The sequence below is a fragment of the Macrotis lagotis genome, chromosome 1 (genome assembly GCF_037893015.1).
Source record: "Macrotis lagotis isolate mMagLag1 chromosome 1, bilby.v1.9.chrom.fasta, whole genome shotgun sequence".
Classification (NCBI taxonomy): Eukaryota; Metazoa; Chordata; class Mammalia; order Peramelemorphia; family Peramelidae; genus Macrotis; species Macrotis lagotis.
In genome coordinates, this window is record NC_133658.1 from 797,924,839 (window position 1) to 797,950,973 (window position 26,135).

Genomic DNA, 26,135 nt, shown 5'->3' on the forward strand with positions numbered 1-26,135 from the left:
AAACTACTTTTCTCACTGATTCATTTATTCATTCAACAGGCATCCATTAGTTCCTGGAGATATGACAAAAAGGAATAGTATAATAGGTAGAACATCAGATCTTAAGTCAGAGTTCCTGACTTCAAACCTCACCTCATTTGCTTATTTTCTGTATTATCTCAGTCAAATCTGTTATCTTCCATTAGGCCTCAGTTTCCTCAGTAAGAAAAAGAGTGTGAGACTAAATGACACCCCTACCCCCAGGCCCTTTCTGACTCTATTCTCCAATTCTTTAGGGGAAATAATATATGTACAAACTAGATAGAAAGAAAGAGCATAAATGCAAAGTTTTTTTTGGTGGAGGCAAGGAAGGAGGGCTAGGACAGTAGCCCCTCAGGGGAGCCATATAAATAGACTTTTTGGAAGAGGGAACATTTAGGGTGAATCTTGCAGAAACCTTGGTATTCTAAAAGGTAGAGTCAGGAAAGGAGAGAATTCTAAGCAAAGGGATAATCTCTGCAAAGGCTTCATCATGATCCTATGTAGGGAACAACAAGCAGACTAGCTAGCAAGAAGGTAGAATGTATGAAAGAGAGTAATTTAAAATAAACCAGGAAAGGTAGGTTGAAGATACACAATGTATTTTTTCCCCAAGGACAATTGGAAACCACTAGGTTCCTTGAGGGTGGCTAGGTATCTTTTAGAACACCCAGGCTTCTTTAATCTCATCTTCCTGCGTTCAGATCCAGACTCAGATACTCCCTAGCTGTGTGACCCTTGAGCAAATCACTTAACCTGATTTGCCTCAATTTCCTCATATGTAAAATGAACTGGAGAAAGAAATGGCAAACCACTCCAAGATTTTTGCCAAGAAAATCCCAAATGGGATCACAAAGAATTGGACATGATTGAAAAATGACTGAACCAAACAACAAGGTGCCCTTGAAAAAGGGTTTGACAGTGATTTGGTTAGAAATTTCATGCTTTTGGAATTTCAATGTCATGATCATATGAATTGGAAAGGGGAGGAAAATCTTTTTAGATAGGTAGTTCAAAGATAATTATCCTCATTTCACATTTAAGGATACTGAAGAATGCAAATGCTCTAGAATTATAAGGACAATTAGGTAGTGGGTAGAGTACCAAATCTGAAGTCAGAAAGACTCCTCTTCCTGAGTTCAAATCCAGCTTCAGACACTTACCAGTCAGGGTTAGGGTTAGGGTTAGGGTTAGAGTTGATCCTAGGTAAATCATTTAAACTTGTTTGCCTCAGTTTCTTCATGTGTAAATTGGGTTGGAGAAGGAAATGACAAATCACTTAAATATCTCTGCCAAGAAAACCCTAAATTGGGCTCCAAAGAATCAGATATGACTGAAGAAAAAATGAAGGAACAACATAGATTTATATAATTGTCCAGTTTGAGAGACTCTCAGAGTTCTTTCCCTTCAAACATATGCATTAATAGGAATAAATACTAATTTATCCCCAAAAGGTGGTTATTCAATTTCTACTTGAATGCTTCCTTTAGCAGGGATCTCACTAACTTATAAAGCATCTCATTTCACCTTAGGGCACTTCAGATTATTAGGAAGCTCTTTTATATATCTAGCCCAGAATCTGCTTTTAGGTAATTTCCTCTCACTAGTTCTTCCCTTGGGGGTCAAGTAGTCCAATATTCTCTTCCATGACTACCCTTCAAATACTTGAAGCTAATGATCATGCCTCAACCTCAATTTTCTTTTTCCAGATTAAACATTCTCAGCTCCCTCAACTGCTCATAAGTAACAGAATCAGGACTGATGCCCAAATCTTCTGACACTATATCCAGGCTTCTTTCAACTGCAAGATACAGTCAATGAGTTCTTTGACCTAAGCTTTCCAAGGTGGCACTGTGAAACCAACATTGGACTTGGAGTCAAGCCCTTGGTTCAAACCTTGTTATGCCAATCTCTATTTTTGTGACTTGAAGTAACTTAATACAACTGGCCCTAAGTGTCTTTATATTAAAAAAAAAAAAAGGGAGGGGGAGGATGATTAGATTGCAGTTAAGGTCTTTTCCCCCCTCCAATTCTGTGATTAAGAACTTTGAGGTCAATCTCCTGTTCAATCTCCTGGCTCCTGGTAGAACTGTCCCGAATAAATGCCAGCAAGTCTATACCCAGTCTTTAAGGTCTCTTTATTCTTAGATTCTGATTCTTAGAGCTGAAAGGGACTTCAGAGGTCTTTCTGTCCAAACTATACCTTGAAATCCATTCTATACAATCTTCAATAAAGAATCATTTTGTCCCTGCTTAAAGACCTCCAATGGTGGAGAACCCATCCCTTAGGTAGTGAAAAACTCAAGGGCAGCTTAATTGGGCAAACATTCATCAAAAGTTGATTCTTTTCCAGGTCTGTGTTGAGCCTAGGGATATAGAGATGAAAAAGGAAAGTCTTAATATTAAAAGTGCCATAAGAACTCTAAGGAGGAAAACATAACTTTTAACCTAGAGGGGAAGGCTTCTCAGATAGGTTAGCATCTGAGTGGGGCCTTGAAGGAAGAGAAGAATTTCAATTCACCAAGATGAGGAAAGAGAACATGTTCCAGTCATGGAGGCCTGAGAAGGCAGTATGATAAACAAAACAGTACCAAGTCCGATTTGACTGGAATGTAGAGTGTGAAAAAGTAGATGCTATCATCAAAGTTCACAGAAAACCAATCTGGAATCAGGAAGACCTGGATTTGAATCTGGTCCTACGAACTACCTGTGTGATCCTGGGCAAGTCACCTCACTCTCAGGACTCTACACAACACTCTCAAGTTCACCAGGGAGATCTCTATACCAATGAAAGTATGGATCCCCTTCTTATCCTAGTCCCATGTTATAGCTGGAGAAGTAGAGTGACTTGCACCCTAGTAAGTATCAGAGGCAGATTGCAAACCCAAATCACTTCTAAGTCCAAGTCAGGTCTAGATTCTTGTGTCAGATCGTCACTGGCTCTCTGTGACCTTGGACATTTTTTTTTAGGTTTTTGCAAGGCACATGGGGTTAAGTGGCTTGCCCAAGGCCACACAGCTAGGTCATTATTATCCACTGCACTACCTAGCCATCCCCCTTGGACAACTCTTAAAGACACTTATGAATGATAGGAATCTTACATTGTTGTTTAGTTGTTTTTCAATTGTGTTGGACTCTTGGTGACCCCATTTGGGGATTTTCTTAGTTTTTTTGTTTTTTGTTTTTTTAGATTTTTTGCAAGGCAAATGGGGCTAAATGACTTGCCCAAGGCCACACAGCTAGGTAATTATTAAGTATCTGAGACCAGATTTGAACTCAGGTACTCCTGACTCAAAGGCTGGTGCTTTATCCACTACACCACCTAGCCGCCCCTTAACACCATTTGGGGATTTTCTTGGCAAAGATACTAGAGTGGTTTTGTCATTTCCTCCTCTAGTTTATTTTACAGATGAGGAAACTGAGGTAAACAGATTAAATGTTCAGGGTCACACATTCAGTGTTTGAGGTCAGATTTGAACTCAAGTCTTCCTGACTACAGGTGCAGTGTTCTTTCCACTGTACCACCTAGCTATCCCAAAGCCACCTTAGAGGTCCTCTGGCTCATACCCCGTCCCCACTCAAGTCCTTTTCTACCTTTGGATCTTGGATCTTATTTCACCATCTCTAAAATATGGGAATTAGATTAACTGATCTCTAAAGACCTTGACAGTTCTAGCATTTCATGATTTTGTGGGTCCTAAGGGTCCTTATGTTTGGAGAGAAGAGGGTGTTCTATTGAATCGGTAGGAGGTAGAGGAGGGGACAGTATTTGCTTTAATGATTTTGTTTAATGATTTCTTGATTTCACTTGCATTTTACTCCAAATACATTTTTCTATGTGTTTGTGGTATATTAGTCTCTAAACATACCCTACACCCAAATTAATCGCTCCTCCCTCCAGTTTCCCCCATCAAAACCAATATTCTTGTTGGTTGACTCTGATGTGGGAAAGTCACACATATGAATTTCTTATATGTGTACTTAATGTCTATGACAGTGTATACAAAAGGGTGTCTGAATCTCCTTTCTCTGTCACCCTAGCCCAGGCTTTCCTGCCCTCCAGTCTTGGGAAACATTTGTTCATTTTTAACAATGCCTTTTCCCAGCAAATGAGAAGGAAATGATCTGAAAACAATTGCCTTTCAAGAATATCCTCTCATCTCCTTGCTAAACTTCACATCCTGCTGCTGTTCTTGGACTGTCTATCTCTGAAGAGTCTTCAGGGAAACTGAGGTGCCACCCACCTGCCTCTTACCAAAGATGCTCTGGTCTGCTGTAGCCTGAAGGGCAGGGTCCAAGTCTGCGTTCCTCTGTTTCACTCCTAACTCTGAGCTCAGAAAGAGGTTACCCTTCTTAGTTTCCTTGAACTGTGGGCTTCTGGAGGCCAGGGTCTGGGTCTGGGTCTCTTCTTTCTCTGCCTCCACTGACATAAGCTTCCTGAAGGTAGGACCTGGTCTGTTCACTTCTGACCTTCCTTAAGAGGGGAAATCAAGGTCAACTAATTGACCCAGTGAATTGAGAGTCAGACCCAGAATCAAGAAGACCTGAGTTTGGATTTAGCGTCAGACATTCATGGGCTTGTCTGACCTGGGCAAGTCACTTAATCCCTATTTGCCTCAGTTTCCTCATCTGCAAAATAGGGATAATAACAGCACCTACCCTGCAGGATTGTTGTGAGGACCAAATGAGATAATTTTTGTAAAGTGCTCAGTTTAGTGTCTGATATTTGATTAACACCATATGAATGTTAGTTATTAACTATTATTATTAAGATCATAATTCTAGAGGTGGACCTCTGAGACTACCATCTGGTTCAATTCTTCCATCTTATAGATGAGGTCCTAGATGTTGCAATGGGTAGAACACCAGTTCTGAAGTTGGGAGGACCTGATTTCAAATCTGACCTCAGACACTTACTAGCTGTGTGACTTTGGGCAAGTCATTTAACCCTGCCTGTCTCACATCCAGGATCATCTCCAGTCATCTTGATTCACATTTGGATAGTGGACCCAGATGGCTCTGGGAGGAGAAAGTGAGGTTGGTAACTTAGTGTAGCCCCTGCCATTCAAACCCAATGCATGTACATGCCATGGCATCACTTACCTGATGTCAGGATCTTCTTTGAAAATGAAGGACAAAAAAAAAATCCTAAAACAAACAAAAAAAAAAAAACCCAAAACATGAGATCTAGAGAAGGGAGCTGCCCGTGATCCCGAAAATGATAATACCAGAGGCAGGTTCTGAGTCAAATCCCAGAACTCCAAAGCTATGAACTTTTTCTGCTCTGGATCTCTGAGGGGAAAGGATCCAAGTCTGTTCCTCTTTTGTTTCCTGCCCCCCCATTATATTCCCACCCTATAGATCCCTCATTGTCACCCTCCTCACCCCACTGGCAACAGAGCAGGGAGAACTTAGGTCAAGGATGAAAATGAGAATCTCTCAATCAAATCTGCCTGCAGCCTCCTGTTAAGTAGACCCCAAAGCTCTAGGAGAGGAAAAGACTTATGGGAAAAACAATAAAAAGTTTTTACTGTCAACCTAAGTCAATTATCCTAAGGTGAAGGGGGTCAGAGGGCCTTGATGCCCCCTCACCCCCTAAACTGTGCTCCTAAAACTTGGATCTAATGACCATCTTTTCTGTAAGAACCAGGATAGGATATGGGGAAAAAACAGCTTTGCACTTGAAGCCTACCTGGGGGGGGGGTCCTCTTCCAGCACTGACCCTAATTTCATGACTCTGGACAAGTCATTTCATTATTCTTGAATCTCAGTTCTGATTCATAGTGATGGGGAGAATCATCCTTGCCCTAACTGCCTCAAAGAGACTACTTATAAACCTTAGAAAAGAAAGCAATTTATAAACCTTAAATCATTACTTAAGTTTAAAGGGGGAAAAATGGAGAATTTTACAACCAAAAAGTACAAAGGACATAGCTTGTTAGAGCTGGAAGGGCCATCAAGACCAAAAGTTCTTAAGCTGTGATCCTCAAGTCCCTCAGGGGTTCATGGAGAGATTCTAGGAAGTCTGGGGGATTTGAATTTTTAAAAAAGATTTTGATGAATAACTAGTTTCCTTTATAATCTTGTGCATTTTATTTTATGTATTTAAAAACATTATTCTTGAAAAGGGCTTCACCAGACTAACTTCCAGAGAGATCCATGACACAAAGACTTAAGAATCCCTGTTCTAGAAAAATACCTTCATTTTACAGATAGAAAATCAATGATTTTCTCCATCTCCCAGTTCTATCATTTTGTATTCTAATACTTCCCCCTAGCTCTGATATTTGTGTTCTAATATTTCTTTCCTTGCCTCCCCCACCCAGCTCTGACATTCTATATTCTACTATCCCTCCCCCCAGCTCTGACAATCTCTGTTCAAACATCTCTCCTGGCACTGATATTCTGTGGTTTAAGGTCACTTACAGTGAACCAAAGAGCTCATTTTCAAGCAACCTGAGAAGAGGTCTCTCAGTCATATAATTCAAACCAATCCATTTTTCCTGCCTAGGATTCAAGGTTCTTCCTCTCTATGTCTGTGTGAATGTAAGTTTGGGTGCCTTTGAGTCTTCCTTTCCAGTCCCAGCTTTCCTCCTCAGCTAAAGCCAAAAGACCTTGTCATTCCTGTGAGTCGGGTTCAAAGTGGATGGAGAGTTCAGCCATGGTGATTGTGCAACCTCAGGAAACTGAGATGAAGGAAACTGTGGGGCCTGGGGGTGGGGGGAGTTGTATTCAGTGGGAAAGGAGATGGAAAAAAGCCTTCCCTTTTCTGGAGCCTTGGCTTACCAATTCCCCAAAAAACAGTAAGAGGTAAAGAAGGGACTCTAGATAGGTCCTTTCTCTCACTCCCACCCATTCACCAGCCAGTCCTTCCCAGCCACAGAGAACCCCTACTCCCCAAAAGCTCAAGGTTTAGGAAACCATTTCTGTCCAAAAGGGAAGTCTGGACTCTCTTCCCTTGGCAAACCTTAGCCATATTAGAATCCTGAAAAATAACAGAGGTTCCTATAAAATGAATCAGCTGGATAACCTCAAAGGTCCCTTTGACTCTTGAGAATGACAGTAGCTAGGTGGTGAAGTGAATAGAGCACTGACTTTGGAGTCAGGAGGAAGGGAGTTTGAATCCAGTCTCAGAAACTTGACACTTACTAGCTGTGTGACCTTGGGCAAGTCACTTAACCCTGATTGCCTCACATCCAGAACCATCTCCAGTCATTCTGATTGATATCTGGGCTTTGGACCCAGATGGGTCTGGAGAAGAATGTGAGGCTGGTGACAACACAGCACCCCCTCACTCAAATCCAATTCATGTGCTTGTCATGGTATCACCTCCCTGATGTCATGGTCCTCTTCAAGAATAAAGGACAAAAATTATTATAACTTGAGAATGATGATAATGGCAGTGGTGATAGATCCTAGAGTCACAGACACCGTAAGGATAATATTTGGCAAACAATGCTGGAGTTGGAGTCAGAGAAACCACCTGGGTTTGAATCCTTAAGGTGATGCTTGCTAACAACTTGATACTGGGAAAATAACAAGTCTCTGAACTTGTTTCTTAAACTCTGAAATGAAGATATTAAAATTTGTACTCTCTACTTTATAAGGTTGAGTGTCTAATGGAATGACTGCAGAATTATCTTGGGGGGAAAAGTCAGAAAAGCTGGGCTTGAATCGCAACTATATCATATACTTACTTATGTCATCTTGAGTGAATCACTTCCATTTTTTGAGCCTCAGTTTCCTCATTTGTAAAATAGATCTCATAATCCTTGTTCTTTACCTATCTTGGATAGTTGCTATGAAGATCCCATGAAGGTTGTTCTTGTGGACTAATTGAATCTCAGAATCTCAGCCCTGGAAAAATCATAATGGGACCTTCAGCCTCACCCATCCCAGAGCAGTCATGAACTTTGGAAAATGGTACCTACAGCCCAAGTCAGGGCTTCCAGGAATAGGGAATGCCTTACCTATCTGAGGCAGCCTATTCCACAATTCTAATCAGCAGGGCATTTTCACTTTTGAAAATCTGTCTGAAAATGAGTGAAAATCTGTCTCTCTGAAATTCCTTCCACCTCCACCCTGAATCATTCCTGGTTCTGCCCTCTGGAGCCAAGCAGGGTGAGTCTGATGCCTTTCCCTCAAGTGAAACGTGCAAAGTATTTTATTAAGTTTAAAACAGTATAAAGAACCATTCCTGTTTAGAGAGGCTAGACTGACATCTGGATGTAGGAGGCACTAGAATAGCTAGAGACTTGAGGCTATAGATTCCATAGGCTTTGGAGAGCATTTTTTCCAACTCCCCTCAAATGATAAAATGAAATAATATTTGCTAAGGGCTTAACATAATGCCCAGAATGTCTTGTTTTTGTTGTTGTTCAGTTGTTTTTGTTCAATTGTGTCCAACTCTACATAATCCCTTTTGGAGTCTTTTTGACAAAGATCCTGCAGTAGTTTGTCATTTCCTTCCCCTGATCATTTTACAGATGAGAAAATTGAGGTAAACTGAGTTAAGTAACTTGCCCAAGGATTTACAGCTAGGAAGTTCTCTGAGGCTGGATTTGTACTCGGGTCTGCCTGACACTAACCATTTGACTGTCCTACCTGGCATATGATAGGTGTTTATTATAATAAATAATGCTTATTAAGAAAAAATACTCATTCCATTCTCTCATTTTAGAGATGAGGAAACTTAAACCCAAAGAGAATCCTAATGGAGATGGCTTCAAATCCTACTTCTGTCACTGATGTATAGCCTGCATGACTTTGGGAAGGGCTACATCATCTCCCTAGGCCTTAACTTTCAAATGATGGATTGGGCTGGATGAGCCTTGAAGGTCACTCTGGTAGCAAGAGGGAAAATGGGAAGCCAATGGCTTTCTTCCTCTCCCTCCCCAACTGCACCCTCCTGAATTCCTATCTCCCTCTCTCCTGGTCATGCTGAGTTGTCAGACACAGGGGCCTCTTTTCTTCTGGGAAGCCTGAGTTATCAGATGCAGGAAGCTGACCCAAGCGAGGAAGCCAAAAGTCAGTTCTCAGGTTTCTTTAAGACGGAAGGAGCCAAGTTCAAGTACAAAAGCTTCCTCCCTGATGAAATATTGGGTAAGAAACAAACACACACCCTTCCACTCACCAAGCCTCCCACCGGGGGAGGTCCCCACCCTACTGAATATTCTTTCCTCTGAATATTCAGCTGTCGACATCAAATGCTTCCCTAAGAACCCAATTCATTCATCATCAATTCACTTTCCTTTTTCCTCTGTCTTGATGCATGATCTTGAGCTGGTTTCCTTAATTTTTCTGGTCCTCAGTTACCTCATCTGTAAAATGGATCCATGTACTATCTCGCCTAAACAAGACAAGATTCAAATGACCCTACGAGAATCTTGTTCCTGTGTAGTCCTCAGCTCAGGACTTTTCTAGAACAAGTGAATTAGGAGAAACTCCTCAACTTTGAATCCCTATTCTGAATCTGTGAAAATGTGCTTTAAGGTTTTGGAAGCACCTTCCTCATGACAGTTGGGTAATGGAACCATGCTTTTATATCCATTTGATGCTTGAACAAATGGGAAAGTGCTCAAGGATATGTCAGAGCCAGAACTCAAACCGGGTCTTCCTATCTCTCCAAGACCGTGCACGATAGCCTATGGCACTGTCCTTCGGCACAGTTATCAGTCTCTCCAAGCTTTGTTCAGGTTACAAACTTTTGTTTGACTTTTTATGAGTATGCAGACATGAATATGTAGATATGCAAAAAAGTGCAATCGTGAATTCTATTATAATTTGATCTTTTATAAAGAAAAATGCATATGAAATTTAACACTCCAGTAACCAAACTACACTGCTTTCTATTCACTTTTCAACATTTCATTGAATCTCTTGTTTTTTTCTTCCTTCTTTCTCTCTTTCTTTCTCTCTCCCTCCCTCTCTCATTCTCTCTCTCTCTCTCTCTCTCTCTCTCTCTCTCTCTCTCTCTCTCTCCCTCCCTCCATTAATTTCCACTCCATATCTAAATAACAACTTCAGCAAAAGTTCTTGCATCTATCTGTCCCCTCTTCTCTACTCACAGGACCATCATTCTAATTCAGAGCCTCAATACTTTTTGTGAACTTCAATAGGAGCCTCCTAATGGAACACAGGGTAGTTTTGTGGCTCAATAAATAGAGTCAGGAAGACTCATCTACATGAATTCAAATCTGACCTCAGTCACTAACCAGCTATGTGACTCTGGGCAAGGCATTTAACCCTTTTTGCCTCAGTTTCCTTATCCATAAAATAAGCCAGAGAAGAAAATGGCAAAACACTCTAATATCTTTGCCACAAAATGAGGTCACAAAGAGTCAAACCTGACTGATAATTTCTAAACAACATTTATTTCCTCCCATCTATGACATTCAGAGTTTTATGTTCCAACATTCAATGCTCTGAGGTATTTCCTGACTGTGAAATTTTATGTGCTAAAGTTTCTTCTGACTCCCATTCAGTTCTGCCATTTTGAGTTTCTCCTCTAAGGTCCCTTACAGTTCTGAAAGGTCCTAATTCTATCCACTCCCAGTCTGCCCTGAGCACATACACATATACCCATGCTTTACCATTTACAAATAGCAGCTCCCATTTCTCAGTATCTCATGGTTTATTTACACAGCACTCTTCTCAGAACACTCCCAGTGAGATCAGCAATTTTATAGGGATAATTTCCCCTATTAAAAAAAATCTTCTAGTTATCAGGTTCCTCAACTGCACAATGAAGGTGAAGGGGTTAGTCTAGATAACATTTATGGTTTTTTTGCAGCTCTCAAAATATGACCCTGTGGCTCCTGAGTCCCAGTTCAAGACTCTGACTGTTGTCTTCCATGAGTCTTCACCAAATTTGCCCATGGAGGAAAGGCACAATCCAGGGCTGACAAGGACACTGGCAAGTCATTTACTGCTAACTCTGCTTCCAGATAAGAATGCCCTTCAGTAGGCAGTTGTTGGATAGAGTCTGGAATCAAATCTAGCCTCAGATGCTTCCTAGCTGGATGGTCCTGGGCAAGTCACTTAGCCTCTCTTTTCCTCAGTTTCCTCAACTGTAAAGTGAGTATAGTAAAATAAGGTTATTGAATGAGATAAGACTTGTCAAAAAGTGCCTGGCACAAGTAGGCACCATATAAAGATTTATTCCCTTCCCTTCCCCTTAGCCTATTCCTGTGAGAATCATTCCCTCCCAAGTCTAAGGGGATTTTCCTAGGCCTCCCTTTTATATAAATCTTCCAACCTTGAAGAGTGCTTTGGGGGTTCTTCTTTGCTATCCTTTGCCTGAACTTGGAAACAATGACTTTTTAGGACATAAAACTGCAAGTCCCAGCTGGGAGACATTGACTCTGTGGGGTTCAGCAAACATGGATAATTTATTAACCAAAGCATGGACCCTGACCTTCTGCAGTGAGCTTCCTGGTATCCCTCTCTTGACCCCACCTTTCCCATATACATACATCCCTCTCTGGGACAAACTTAAAAGGAAAAGTTCCCACACTTAACTCAACTTATATGATAGAAGTGGGAAGTAGACCACATTTGAGGAAAGGAACTCTACAAATGGTCCTGCTGTGCCACTCGAACAACAGAACCTCAGGAGACCTGTGCTACCTGTGCGAATTTGGATAAGTCATAATCTCCCTGGGTTTCAGACTCTCATCTGTAAAAATGAGGGAGTAGAAATGGCCAGTCTCTGGAATGACCATCCATCTCCAGAGCTGGGAGCTCATGAAATCTCACAACTGAGGGGGCATCTTAAAGGACATCCAGTTCCTTTCTATTCATTTAAATCTACAAGAACCTGTTAAAAACCTCTTCTATCTCAGGACCTGGGCCAGGTGCCAAGGGACATTTTTCAAAGGCAGAAATGAGCTAGTCCCTCTCTTCAAAGTATGCACATCCCAAAGTATGCACAACACTTATCATGTAAATACAGAGCACATGGTTGATGGGGGGGGGTTATTTTTTTGGTCTAGTCTTATGATTCCATTGTAGGGAATCCTAATGAAGAAATGACCTCTACCAGCAATGCCTCTGTAACTCATAGTCAAAGGATTGTTTGGGTACACAGGGAGGAGGTAAATGATTTGCCAGGGTCTATGATCAGCCTGTGTCAGAGGAAGGGAACAGGTGACTGAGTTTGACCAGCTCTCTGTTCACCACTCTACACTGCCCCTTCCCCCCCAAAACAGAAAGTTCATACTAAGTTATTTCAAGGGATGAGGGATCAGAGACACTAAAAACTGGGGGTAGTCAGGAAAAGTCTGGAAAAGTAGGGAAGAGCTGGCACTTTAATTTTGTGAATAATGATCTGAATTGAGAGGTAGAAAGTGTGAGTCTTGGCTCTGCCATTTCCTACTAGGGTGACTTTGGGCAATTCATTTCATTTTCTTAGTCTAATATTTCTTTCCTTACCCATAAAATAAATAGGACTAGATAACCTATAAGACCCATTCTAAGATTAAAATTAAAAACCTATGGTCCTAGAAAGGAGCCACAGATTCCAAAAGGAATCTGAATTAGACAATCCATCATTAAAAAAAAATAGAGCATTCCTTGCAAGAGAGACAGGACAGGGAGGCAGTTGGACAGAATGTTCAATAAGATAACAGCAAATAATCCTAGTTAGCTAAAATGCAGAGTATGTTAAGGGGAGTAATATCAAATCAGACTAAGTGAAAAAAATTTAAATGTCAAACACAGGAGTTTGTCTTTCATCCTGGAGAGAAGGGGTGGGGGGGTGAAACACTAGAGTTTCTTGAGGAGAGTTACATGGTCAAACCTATGCTTTCAGAATATCATTCTGGCAGCTGTGGGGAAGTTTGATTGAAGAAGGAAGGAACTGTAGGAAAGCTAATTATAAAACTATTATAATGGGCAGCTAGATGGTGCAGTGGATAAAGTATTGGACCTTGAAGTCAAGAAGGCTCATCTTCCTGAGTTCAAATCCAACCTCAGACACCGACTATGTGATCTCGGAAAAGTCATGCCTTAGTTTCTTCATCTGTAAAATGAGCTGAAGAAGGAAATGATGAACTGCTCTGGCATTTCTGCCAAGAAAAATCTAAATAGGGACACAAATAGTTGGAGACACTGAAAACAACTGAACAACAAAGTTATGAAAGACTGAATTAGGCTGGTTGTCTAATTAGTAGGAAAAGGGACCAGAAGTTAACTAAGGGTAGTCACCCAGCTAAGACCTCCACTGATGATAAACTCATTACTTCCTGATACAGCTTTGCCCAGTGCTATTAACCCCTCTTCTAGATGTCAATCCATTCAAATTGAGTTAAAATTTTCCCTAACTATTTTCTTCTCCAAGTTAAACATCCACAATTCCTTCAAATTATTTTTTTTTTGTCAAATGGTTTCTGGGCCCCTCATCATTCTGGTCATGCTCCTCTAACCACTTGCCATTTTGTCTATGTCCTTCCTCAAATACGGCACCCAGAAGTGAACTCAAGACTTCACCTGTGGTCTGGCTGAAGGAGAAAGCGATGGATCTATTGTCCTCCTTGCATTGGATGCTGTGCCACATTTAGCTTCTCCTGAAATCTCATGAGCACTCTTAGCTGTCAGGTTATACTATTGACTTATAGTCTGTAGTTCACTCAGACTCCCAGTTCATCTTCATATGAACCAGTTATGTGGTCAAGCAATATCATTTCCATACTACACATATGTTTGGGATTTTTAAAATCCAAATGTAGCAATTTACATTTATATCTATTTGACTTTACCCGATTGGATTTACCAGTTTTTTAGGCAGTCTAGGTTTTTATGGAACCTGACTTCCCAACTTTTAATCATCAGCAAATATGATGAGAAAAATATGTCTTCATTCAAGAGATTGAGAATGTTGACTAGAACAGAGTCACTTCACTAGAGACCTTTCCAAGTTGATGTCAATCTATGAATACTATTCTTTGGGTCAAATCACTCAATTAGTTCAAAACCCATCCAACCATGCTATCGTCCAAATCATATCTCACTCTCTTATTCATGAGGTGAGCATGAAAGCTTTTGCCAAATGTTTTGATGAAACTAATCATAATGGGGAGCCTTCACTGTCTCCATTAAATCCATTCCATTGTGAGGTGGCTTTGCTAGTTTGGAAGTTTCTTCCTATAAGCCTATAAGGCTTCTGCCTTATAGAATTACATTTTAAAAGTCTTCTCTTCCCTACAATGGCTTCTCTTAGGAAACTGAAGGAAAGGAATTATGTCCCAAGCAAACTGTAAAAAGCCCCTGTAGAGAAGCAGGTCATGAAGGGCTTCAAATGCCAAAAAAGAGGCTTTGATCTTAAGTGATAGGAAGCCACTGGAGTCTGTCGAATAGGAGTGTGACCTGGCCACATGAATGCTTTAAGAAATGATTTGGACTTTGACAACTGATTGGAGAATACCTGACCCTAACTATAGGAATAATGGAATAGGACCCTGGTTCTGTTTTGTTGGTTTTCAGAACTGGTGCCATGATTAAGACAGATAGCTGGGGACAACTGTATTATGCTACTAGGGGATGAAATTCTTGAACTAGCACAAGATGTTTTCATTAATCACAACTGAAAATCAGAGGTTCAAAGACAATCAGATGCTGTTATAGTTCTGACTATAAATAATGCTGACAAGTGATCCGACATTACCCAAGGGGCAACTTCCAGGAAACCAAAGTCTTTAAGTTCCAGAGGGAATGCTGCAAAGCTGAAAAATAGACCATCAAGTGATGGTCCATTGGAATTTTGTTGTCATAAAAACTGCCACACTGACAATTAGACCATTGAGGGACAATACTGTTCTGAAAAGCCTCACTTATATGAAAAAGATCTGACTCTAAAAAGTCAAGGTCTCCCATTGATCACCAAGCATCCTCACATGGGATTGTGAGATTGGCTTTTTTGCACAAGGACCCTTCACTTTAATTAGTCTTATGCACAAGATATGATATCATCTACCTGACATCCTGTTCTTTCATATTGAAGTACAACTACTAAAGTGTGAGCTGCATCGAAGTGGTGGCAATGTTAAAGAAGGAATATTTGAGGGGGTGGCTAGGTGGCGCAGTGGAGAAAGCACCAGCCCTGGAGTCAGGAGTACCTGGGTTCAAATCTGGTCTCAGACACTTAATAATTACCTAGCTGTATGGCCTTGGGCAAGCCACTTAACCCCATTTGCCTTGCAAAAACCTAAAAAAAAAGAGAGAGAGCACTGATAACTTTAGAGAGGGCAGTTGAATGATGAGGTCAGAAACCAAACTGCAGAGAGTTAAGAGAGTAAGAGGAAAAGAGGTGGAGAAGTTGAGCCACAAAAGGCAGGAGAGATATGGGATGATAGCTAGAGGGGAAGGCATGGGGGTGGGGGATCTAGTGTGGGTTTTTTGAGTATGAAGCAATTATGGGCATGTAGGGGAGACTGAAGATAAGTGGGAGGCTGGGGATGACAGAAGGAGTGATCTGCTATAAAATGGCACCTCTTTATGTGAGAATATGGAACATAAAAACTGAAAGGAAGTTGAGAACATAGACAATCAGAGTTGGAGGGGACCTTAGAACCTAGAATATTAGAACTCAAAGAGACTTTAGAACATAGAATGTCAAGACTGGAAGAATCTTAATAACATGGAATATGAATTGGTCAATCAATTTGCAAGCATTAATTAAGCTGTCAGAGCTGGAAAGGACTTAGTGAAAGAATTTAGTCTGTCAGGGCCATAAGAGGCTATAAGAGATCTAACTACATCAACTAAACTGCCTTCTTTTAGGGGAGAGGAACCCCATCCACCCAACCCTGATAAAAATAGAAGCTCACTTTTCCAATACAGATGGGGACCTGCTCTGCAGCTCAGAGCCTTGGAAAGTAGTCCAAGAGAGCATGGAGAACTTGGGTGACTTTTTCAGTGGCTTACAGAGTCAGTAGATGCCTGAGGTGAAATTTGAACCCAGGTTTTCAAATCCAACTTCTTTTCAGAAACGCCAGATTGCCTCTCCATTCTATAGGAAAAATAATTGAAGTCCATAAAAAGAAAATTCACACAGTATTAGGTTTCAAGGTCCCACAATAAATTAGGGTCATAGCTACAACTGGACCCACATGCCCCACCTCTCATTCTGGGCAACTTCCTATTACATGGTTCTACTTTATCTGCCCCATAGGGCCCAAGTGAATATAGAATTATTCAGGGAGATAAAATAATTTTAGAGAATTTAAACTCAATACTCACGTGGGATGGAGGGGGGCAGAATACTAGCTCTGGGGAGAATATCCCTGTGTTTGCTTGGTCTGTCTCAATCAGTTCTAATCAGTCAATAGAGAGGACTCTGGTCTGGTGAGTAGGGCTGATTGGTCCCTTTCCAGCCCTTCCTTAGAGACAGCATATTCCAATGATTATAGCAGCCTAGAGGATTCTGAGGAAAGAGGTAAGCCTTAGGCAAACCAGGGGGATACAGGGATCCTGGAAAGAGGATTAAGGACACTCAGCTTTTTGACTCCTGAATCCAGAAGGGGAAGGCTCTCTGGGAAGTCTCTGTGAACCCATGGGCAAACAGGTAACTCTGAATTGAGGGGTGGAGGATTCTGATATCTGGTTTAGACCAAATAGGACCCTTATCTCCTGAAGAGATAGTGGGAGCCTGAAGAGAGAGGCAAAGGAAAAGAAGACAGTTTGTGTGCGTGATCGCCATTGCAGACATTGGCATTGAAAACTCTCCACAACCTGTCCCTAGATTACTTTTCCTGGATTATCTCCCATTATTCACCTTTGCATACTTCTCCATTCTAATTAAATTGATCTGCTAGCTATACCACAACATTGCATCTTCTGTGTCTGTTGCTGTTGTTCAGTTGGGCCCAAATCTCCATGACCCTATTTGGGGTTTTCCAGGTAAAGATACTAGAGTGGTTTACTATTTTCTTCTTCAGCTCACTGTATAGATGAGGAAACTGAGGTAAACAGGGTTAAGTGGCTTGCCCAAGGTCAGACTGGATCTGAACCTGATTTCAAGTTCAATGCTTTAAATACTATAAGAACTAACTGTACCTTCTCTCTGTACCTGTAGCTTCACTTTGACTGTTCCCAAGGTGCTGAAATTCTCTTCCTCCTTGCATTTTTGTATCCCAATCTAATAAAATATAAGTTTCCTAAAGACAGGGACTTCTATTGATTTTTACTTTGTATTCCCAGGACTTAGTACAGCACCCCACATTGGAAGAGGAATGTCCTAGCCTATCTTCTAAAGAAAAAAAAAGGAAGGAAAGAAGTAGGATGGCTTATTCATCTTTTAGCCAGAAGAATTAGGAAGAATTATTTTGTGTTGAAAAAATAAGGAAGGATGATGGTTTGTGCAGTAATGTATTTACAATAGTTCCTTTAGGATAAATAAGGAAGAGGTATAGTTTACACCACAGAAATAAGAAAGATTATTCATGTTGCAGATATAAGGAAGGGTGGTGGTTTATTGGTCTGTGGCCAAATCAGCAAGCATTTAATTAAGCACTTGCCTGGCTCTATTCTAAGCTTTGGGAGTATAAACAGAAACAGAAATAAAGAACTTGCCCTCCAGGAGTTTGTAGTCTAAAGGAGGAAGATAAACTATGTAAGGAGCTGGAAAGGGATACAGAGTTGGGGAGAGCTGAAAGGAGAGGACAGAGCATTGAGAATAAATCCAGGAGAGTCAGAAATGAAGACATCCCTCTAAAGGGAGTGAGATTCTTTTTTCTTTTCTTTTCTTTTTTTTTTTTTTTGGCAAGGCAGTAGGGTTAAGTGGCTTGTCCAAGGCCACACAGCTGGGTAATTATTAAGTGTCTGAGGCTGGATTTGAACCCAGGTACTCCTGACTCCAGGGCCAGTGCTCTATCCACTTTGCCACCTAGCCACCCCGGGAGTGAGATTCTGTAGAAAAAATAAGGAGGGGTGTTTTATACTAAAGAAATTAATAAGGAAGGTTATAATTTTTTTGCAGAAATAAGTGAGAAGATAGTTGAATAAATAAGGAAGGGGGATGACTTATGTTACAGAGATAAGAAAGCAAAATTGTATTGAATAAATAAGAAAGAGAGATGGTTTTTTCAGTGATTCTTTTTGGAAAAGTAAGAAAGGGGGATGTTTTGTGCTGGAAAAAAAAATTGTGTTGTGACCATGAGAAAAGAGGGATGCTTTGTGTTGTAGAAATAAGGAAGCAAGATTGAGTTGAATAATAAGTAAGAGGAATGGTTTGTATTTAAAAATAAGGAAGTGTGTGTTAAAGAAATAAGGAAAGGGGATGGTTTCCATTTTAAAATAAGGAAGTGAGATTGTGTTGAAGAAATAAGGAAAAAGGGATGGTTTTTCAGTGGTTCTTTTTGGAAAATAGGGGGAATGATTTCTGTGATGCTTCCATGGAAGGAAGTGGGATGATTTATATATTTGTTCAAATGGAGGACTAAGGATATGGGATGGTTTGCAGTACAGAAATTTAAAAAATGGAATGGTTTTGTACACCATTTATTTTGAATAAATGACTAGCAACATGTTATTTGTTAAGAAATAATGGGATAATTTATAGCTCTCCCAAAAGAATGTGAAATACCCCTCTGGTCTCCAGGCCCAAAACAAATTCCCAGCTCATGAATTTCCCAGGGATACAAATCTCCTGTGTCCAGTGCAAGTTTTCCTAAATGCAAAAACTAATAGGATAGAAAGTCATAGCATGGACGTGTGGACTGATGAACCAAAATGCTGATGGATCATAGCATGGATGTGTGGACTGATGATACGTCTAGGGCATCTAGAAGATAGTGAGCTGCAAAAGTAACCCAGATAAAGAAGGGTCCATCCAGGAAAGCTTCATACAGAAATGACATTCAAGAAGGGTTTAAAATAATGAAAAAAGGTGTCCAGGTAGAAAACATGGGTTTTCAGCCATGTCTGGTTATTGCAAACTTCCTGATCCTCTGGACTTTATCAGGATCATCCAGGAAGATTTCCACTACATCAACTAACATGTATGAAAAGTCCAAGAAATCTTTATTAAACAGGCAATACATGCAGGACCATATGTTGGGCTCCAGGAACATGGTCCCTGCTCTCTAGGGATTTGTGACTGAAGAAACAGAGAAATAGTGGTAAGCAGAACACTCGGATTCAATTCCTAGTTCAGATTCCAGTTAGCTACATGACCTTGAACAAGTCATTTTATTTTGCTAAAAGTCCATTTCCCTTTTTTTAGCCAAAAGAAAAGTAAATTTAGCTCCTGCTGAATTCACAGAGTTATTGAGAAACCACAGAACTTGAGAGACTTGGGTTGGCATCCCAACTACCCTTTTTTTCTAAGCCTCAGTTTCTCCATCTGTGGAATGGGTATGATACTGTCATATCCCCCCCCATTCCCCTTAGGGAGTACACAATTTAGTAGATAGCAGGCCAACTTTGGAGTCTATAAAAGCTGGGTTCCAATTTTGCCTATGACAAATACTGGTTGGATAATCCTGAATATAGCTAATATCTCAATTCTCCAGGTTTCAAGACTATGAGATATAGCTAAGTTGTTAAACTGTGTTGGTGGAGGAAATTTGCATTAGCAAATTGGGATTTCCCTATACCAATAAAATCCCAAGTCTAAGGAAAAAATTCTCTCATAAGGCTTGCTAGATGAAAGATATTTTGTAAAATGTGAAAACAAATATAACAATGAGAGCTACTATCATCATGCAACACAATGGATGAGAAAGTGCTTTTTTAAACTTTAGACTGTAGCTTATAAATAACTGTAAAGCACCTCCTCCTTGCTAAGGATTTGCTGTTATTACAGCTTAGGCAGACATTAATAATAGCCTACAATCACTGCTAACAGTAAAGGAAGAATCATTTCCCTACAGACAGTGGATGATTAAGCACCATGACATGTGGGGTAGAGAAAAGATTATTATTAGTTAGGTTTCCTCTCTTGCCCTCATACTTCTTGACTGAAGGAAGCTGCAAATCAACAGTGGGGCTACCCTCCCTGCCTGGGGTCTGTCTATCAGGAAAGGTGAGGACACTAGTGAGCTTTGATTTTGAAAAGGCTTCAGCTCAGTGTGACCATATGTGGTGGGGAGTTCTAGTTTGGCCTTGGCTTTGAATTAGACAACAATGACTGTGCAGCTCTACCTCACTTAAATTCAATCCAATCCATTTGTGAGGCAAAATGCTATCTAAGATGTCTTTCGTTCTCTTTGAAAATGAAGGATGAACAATAATAATATGTTTTGGTGTATGTATCTGTATATTCATGTATATGTATCTTTCTTTTTCTCTGTCTCTAACTGCCTCCCTGTCTCTCTCAATGTATATATATGTATATGCATACATACATACTTCATATATATATATTTACATAAACAATAGTAAACAGTAGTAGTAGTAGCTGTCCTTCATATTCAAAGAGGAAATGTCATCATATACATGATGTGATTTGTACATAATGCATCATTCTACTCAGCTCTGCAACCATACTCCCCCTGGAACCCAAAGACTTTGGTTTCCCAGAAACTGCCTGGTGGGTCATGGGAATAACGCCGCCGGATCGCTAGTCGGCATCGTTTATGGTCGGAACTACGACGGTATCTGATCGTCTTCGAATCCTTGACTTTCATTCTTAAATAATGAAAACATTCTTACTGAATGCTTTCACTTTGGTTCATGGTGTACTAGTCCAAGAATGAAAGGAGAGCAGGTTAGTGCTCTCCTTGATAAAGAAGTCCTAGTAGCCTATACAGCCTACTCTGTGGCATCTAACCACCCCCCACACACACACAGACATACTTTTTCTCCTCCCCTCCCCCACCAGTTTATTCATTCTTAACAAACAAAACTTGACTCATAGTGGAATGGATTGAATTGGAATAGTGAACATCACTATTGGTTGGCAAGTCAGTTAACAAAGTTTCTCTCTCTCTCTCTCTCTCTCTCTCTCTCTCTCTCTCTCACACACACACACACACACACACACACACACACACACACACACACACACACACTCATTGTCCCTTTCCTTATTTTACCCATCTCTCCTCATTCACTTTCCTATCTTCAGATGACAGATAGGTAGATGACAGACAGGCAGATGGGGTTGTTTGCTCAAGGGCTCAAATGAAATAATGCATAAAATGCTTTGTAAAACTTTAAAGCACTTTATAAATATTAGGTGATCAGGGAATTTCTAAAATAGAACATAGAATGTCAAGACTGGAAGAGACCTCAAATGAGAAACATAGAATGTCAGAACTGAGACCTAGTAAGGGTAATGACAATATTTGTTCAAGGATCAATGATGTCAGTGCTATGGATAGTTCTGCCAAAGTTGCAGGTCCTTGCTCCCTACAGTTTAATAGATAGCATCAGGAAGTTGCTGTTTCCAAAAAATTCATTGCCCTTTGAACAGTTTTGTGATAAAATTCTCTGATCTAAAAAGGCTATTCATCAACCACCCCCACTTAGCCCTCTTGTCACCTCTGTTCTAGCCCACTGCAATGACCTTCTCACTGGTTTTCCTGCATCTTGTCTCGCTACACTCCAATCCATTTTCCAGTCAGCTGCCAAAGCAATTTTTCTTAAGCACAGCTGTCTGACTATGCCTCCCCTCTAATCAAGGACCTCTGATGACTCCCTATTACCTCCAAGTTCAAATATAAACTTCTCTGTTTGGCATTTAAAACTTTTTATAATCTGATCCCTTCCAATATGAGGCATCTGAATGGAGTAACAGGCCTAGAGTCAGCACTACTCATCTTCTTGAGTTCAAATCCAACCTAAGACACTTACTAGCTGTGTGACCCTGGGCAAGATATTTAACCCCATTTGTCTCAGTTTCCTCATCTAGAAAATGAGCTGGAGAAGGAAATGGCAAACCACTCCAATATCTTTGCCAAGAAACCCAAAATGGGGTCACAAAGAGTCTGAGACAACCCAACAACAACAATATCCTTCCTATATGTTCAGCCTTCTTGTATCTTTTCCCCCACAACAAACTGACTAAACTGTCTTACTTGAAGTTCCCAGTCTTAGCATTGACTGAATGATTTACCAGGAATATTTTGCCACCTCACTTCCACCTATTAATTTACTTGACTTCTGTCAAGACTTAGTTCATCTCCTCTCTTCTGAAGGAAGTCATTTCCTGTTAATGCTGTCAGCTAATGCCTTCCACTTAAAATTATCTTTAGTTGATATTATATATATATATATAATATGCATGCATATACACACATACATATATGGGCATATTTACATATATTCACACATGTACAAACATGTATCTACATATATCTCTATACCTCTCTCCATATCTATATCTCTGTATACCTATACATCTATTTCTCAGTCTGTCTGTCTGTCAGCTATCTACCTACTTTCTGCTATCCATCCATCCATCCATCTATCGATTTGTCTGTCTTTCTCTCATTCTTTCTTCCTGCCTATCTGTCATCTATCTATATCTCTCTATCTATTCATCTGTCTTTCAGTCTATCTGCCTGCCTATCTGACAAAGTCTTTGAGAGTCAAGGAGGATGTTAGTGGATATAAAAAAAAAAGATAAAGGGAACAAGCATTCAGTAAGTACCTACTATGTACCAGGATTTACAATTATTGTCTCATTTGGCCCTCACAACAACCCTGAGAGGTAGGTGTTGTTATTCCCATTTTACAGATGGAGAAGCTAAGGCAAACAGAGGTTAACAGTTCATATTTCTCTGTAGCTTTAAGGTTACATAAAGTGCCTTCTTTACAATGTCCATATGGGAAAATGTGGGGCAAGGCTTATTATGTCCTTTTTACAGATTAAGAAATTGAGATCCAAGGGGTGGCTAGGTGGCACAGTAGATAAAGCACTGGCCCTGGAGTCAGGAGTACCCGGGTTCAAATCCAGTCTCAGACACTTAATAATTACCTAGCTGTGTGGCCTTGGGCAAGCCACTTAACCCCATTGCCTAACAAAAACCTTAAAAAAAAACAAAGAAATTGAGATCCAAAGAAATTAAGTGATACAGATAATAAGAATCAGAAGTAGGAAGGAAATCTGTTCTTTTCTGAGTCCAAGTTCATCAATGGAGTCAAAGAGAACCTTAGACATATCCAGCCCAGGTAGGTAGATAGATAGATAGATAGATAGATAGATAGATAGATGATAGATGGATGAATGAATAGATAGATAGATGATAGGTAGATGACAGATAGGTAGATGACAGGCAGCTGGGGTTATTTGTTCAAGGACTCAAATGAAATAATGCATAAAATGCTTTGTAAACTTTAAAGCACTTTATAAATATTAGATGATGATGATGAGAAAGAGAAGGAGAAAAAGAAGAAGAAGGTGTTTTTTTTCATCATCTAGTTTTGGGAGTCACTTGCACAGAGGGGATACTTGAAGTCATTTGAGCGAATGAGAAAATGGGAAAAGCACGAAAAGAAAGAAGAGGACACAAATAGAGTCTACTAAGAGTCACATTTAGTAGTAGGAGAAGGATTACCACAAGACTGAGAAGTAATTACCAGAGAAGTAGGGGGAGAACTTGGAAAGAACATGTTATAGTAGCCAAAGGAGGAGAGGATATCCCAAGAGAGGATGATTGTCTTGTGAACTGCCAAAAAGACCAAGAAAAAGGAGGAGAAAAGGCCATTAAATCAATCCTAGTAACTGGTGATTCTCTAGTTTACACTTTGCAGGCAGTCAGAAGCTCTTTGGAGACCTCTGAGACAGTAGTTTCAGGAAAATAGAACAAATGTCAAGTCAGATTGGAATGTGCCGAACTGGTAGTGAGGAAATTGAGATAGTGATGTTAACATTTTGATTGGAAGTTTGCATTGAAAGGGAGGACAAAGGAAGAAGGAGGGAAATAAGTATTTAATAAGTGCCTAATGTATTCCAGACACTGTGCTAAGCACTTTACAAAAATCATCTCATTTTATACTCAACAACTCTGGGAGTTAGATGCTACATCTATCTCTATTTTACAGTTGAAGAAACTAAGACAAACAGAGATGACTTGCCCTGGGTTACACAACTTGCAGTGTCTGAGGTTATATTTGAACTCAGGTCTTCCTGACAAGGGATTCAGTGCTCTATCCACTGAACCACCTGCCCGTTTGAAAGGCAGAGCTCTATAGATCAAGAACAAAGTTCAACAGCAGATATTTCTTAGGTGAAGAACATGAGCATATGTATAAACAGAGAAAAGGGAGTCAATAAGGAAAGGTGAGTTATAAATTGAAAATTAAAACATCACTCCTATGCTTCATTTGGTTTAATAGTCCAAATTATGGTCCTTTCACAAATTCATTTCTGATCTACCTTCCCATAATCTTCATCCAAATGTCCTTCACTGATGCACCCCTAATTTTTACCCAGATATTTCCAGACAGACACATATGGTGTGTTTCTGCTATCTACTCTATAGTGTACTAGGCATTGAATTTAGATTAAGAAGTCTGAACTAAAATTATAGTTTTATGCTTCCTGGCAAGTGACTTGCCCTCTCTCAGCCTCAGTTTCTTTAACCATGAAATGTGTCTAATGATATCTCAAAAGGCAGTTGTGAGTAAAACACCTGTAAACTCTGAATTCTTAATAAATATTTATTATTAGCTGTTATCTTCCTCAATGTTAATCATTTCATTCTCATCCTTTTCCATGGAATTCATTATAGAAATATTCTAGGAATGAGTTTCTACTTGATATTTATTCAATATTCTATGCATCATTGATGATATGATTAAAATAACTGCTTTTAGTAATTCAATGAGAATATTGATATGTCAGCTCATTTTTTGCAGGATCACTGAAATCATCTGAACAACTCCTGTAGCAGAGGAGATGGTGCTAGCTAGCTACCTTTGTACTTCATCCATTTCCCATTTTAATTTCATCACATTATGAAAGCTTTACATTCTGTTTAGCTTGGAGATTATAAATATTTGAGATTGTGATATCTATTAGAAATATTGTTCTTAAATTTTTATGAATCACTGTTATGTCCAGGAAATGGTGGCCAATTTCTAGTTCCAGTACAGCTTACTGTTTATGCAGATTTTGTGACCTGTATTTATTGAATAGAGATTTGTCATCTGTTAGTTTAAAGGATATGTAATACTAGCTACCCAGATTGTGTCTTTTTTTAGTAGGTGTTTTTATAGTCTGAAATGATATGTTGTACAATCTTTACCATTTTCTTCCATAACTTGATTTGGTCAATAAATCCAGCCTTCTTAAGGATAACCCTTCTACTGGCAAGGACCTATTCCTGAATTATCAACTGAAACCCTTCTGTTTCTATAAATTAAACAAATGATTTATTTGTTCAATGTTTATTTGTCAGCATATTGTTGGTGACACTTGTGTGGATGTTATCTAACAAGAGCTATTTGATTCCATCCTTAGATCCTTAGTTATTTCTTGCATTGTCTCTATATAGAAGTAAAATACTTTTAGTTACATCTAATGAGTTTCTGTTGCTAGCCTTTACTGTTATACAATGAAGTAATGTCCACTTTTCTAAATGTACTTTCGTAATTCTATATTGTTTTCATATGCTCTTATATGCCTACCAATCTTATTTCTCCTTTAGGATGAAAACATATTCATCTTTCTTTAACTTCCTTAGTGTAATGGAGTTGGATTTTGTTAAAATATTAATATATATTGATTTATGTTAGGATACTTTCCAAATTCATTATAATTGATTTTTCTGTTCAGAAAGCATATTTTTGAGACTGGGACAATACTGTGTAAGTCTCAATTGCCTTAAATATGTTCTTCCCATTGAGTTTTGATTCTAAGATATCAATATTTCTCTTGACATGTATATCATGAATAAACCATGAGTCCAGAATGAAATGAAAGACTTTGCAGGGACCTCCCCCGCAAGATAGAATAAATATTGCATTTCATTCAGGCAATTTGGTCAACAATTACTGGCCTTTTTAAAAAATTAATTAATTAATTAATTTCCATTCATATGCACATGTATATTTTTAAATTATAAAATTTCCTTCCACCCTCCCTTCCCAACAGAGGCAAACAGTCAGGTTAACATTATACGTACATATTTTTGATAAACATGTTTACAGATTATTTTCAGTATGAGGAATTA

At 39.6% G+C, this 26,135-nt stretch overlaps 1 protein-coding gene and 1 long non-coding RNA gene across 6 annotated transcripts in view; one reads left to right on the forward strand and one right to left on the reverse strand.

The window, feature by feature from the left end:
* The window catches only part of P2RY6 (pyrimidinergic receptor P2Y6), a 71,546-nt gene that overhangs the window by 10,420 nt on the left and 34,991 nt on the right, over positions 1-26,135 (forward strand). Inside the window, exon 1 of one of the 4 annotated variants that reach the window (XM_074216824.1) lies at positions 16,333-16,579. The exons of 2 other annotated variants lie outside the window; for them this stretch is intronic. The gene's annotated coding sequence lies outside the window, so the exon portion shown is untranslated. Of the gene's footprint in view, positions 1-16,332; positions 16,580-26,135 lie in introns of those variants that run through there. One more of the 4 variants, XM_074216826.1, reaches the window with a different exon arrangement.
* On the reverse strand, positions 695-16,359 carry LOC141508318 (uncharacterized). 2 transcript variants are annotated; one of them, XR_012474388.1, is made up of 5 exons: positions 16,255-16,359; positions 15,843-16,024; positions 7,716-7,875; positions 5,122-5,166; positions 695-2,384 (listed from the first exon to the last, which is right to left on the reverse strand). It is a non-coding gene; the product is annotated as an uncharacterized LOC141508318 (long non-coding RNA). The 2 variants fall into 2 exon arrangements; XR_012474389.1 differs by lacking the exon at positions 7,716-7,875 and having other exon boundaries at positions 16,255-16,357.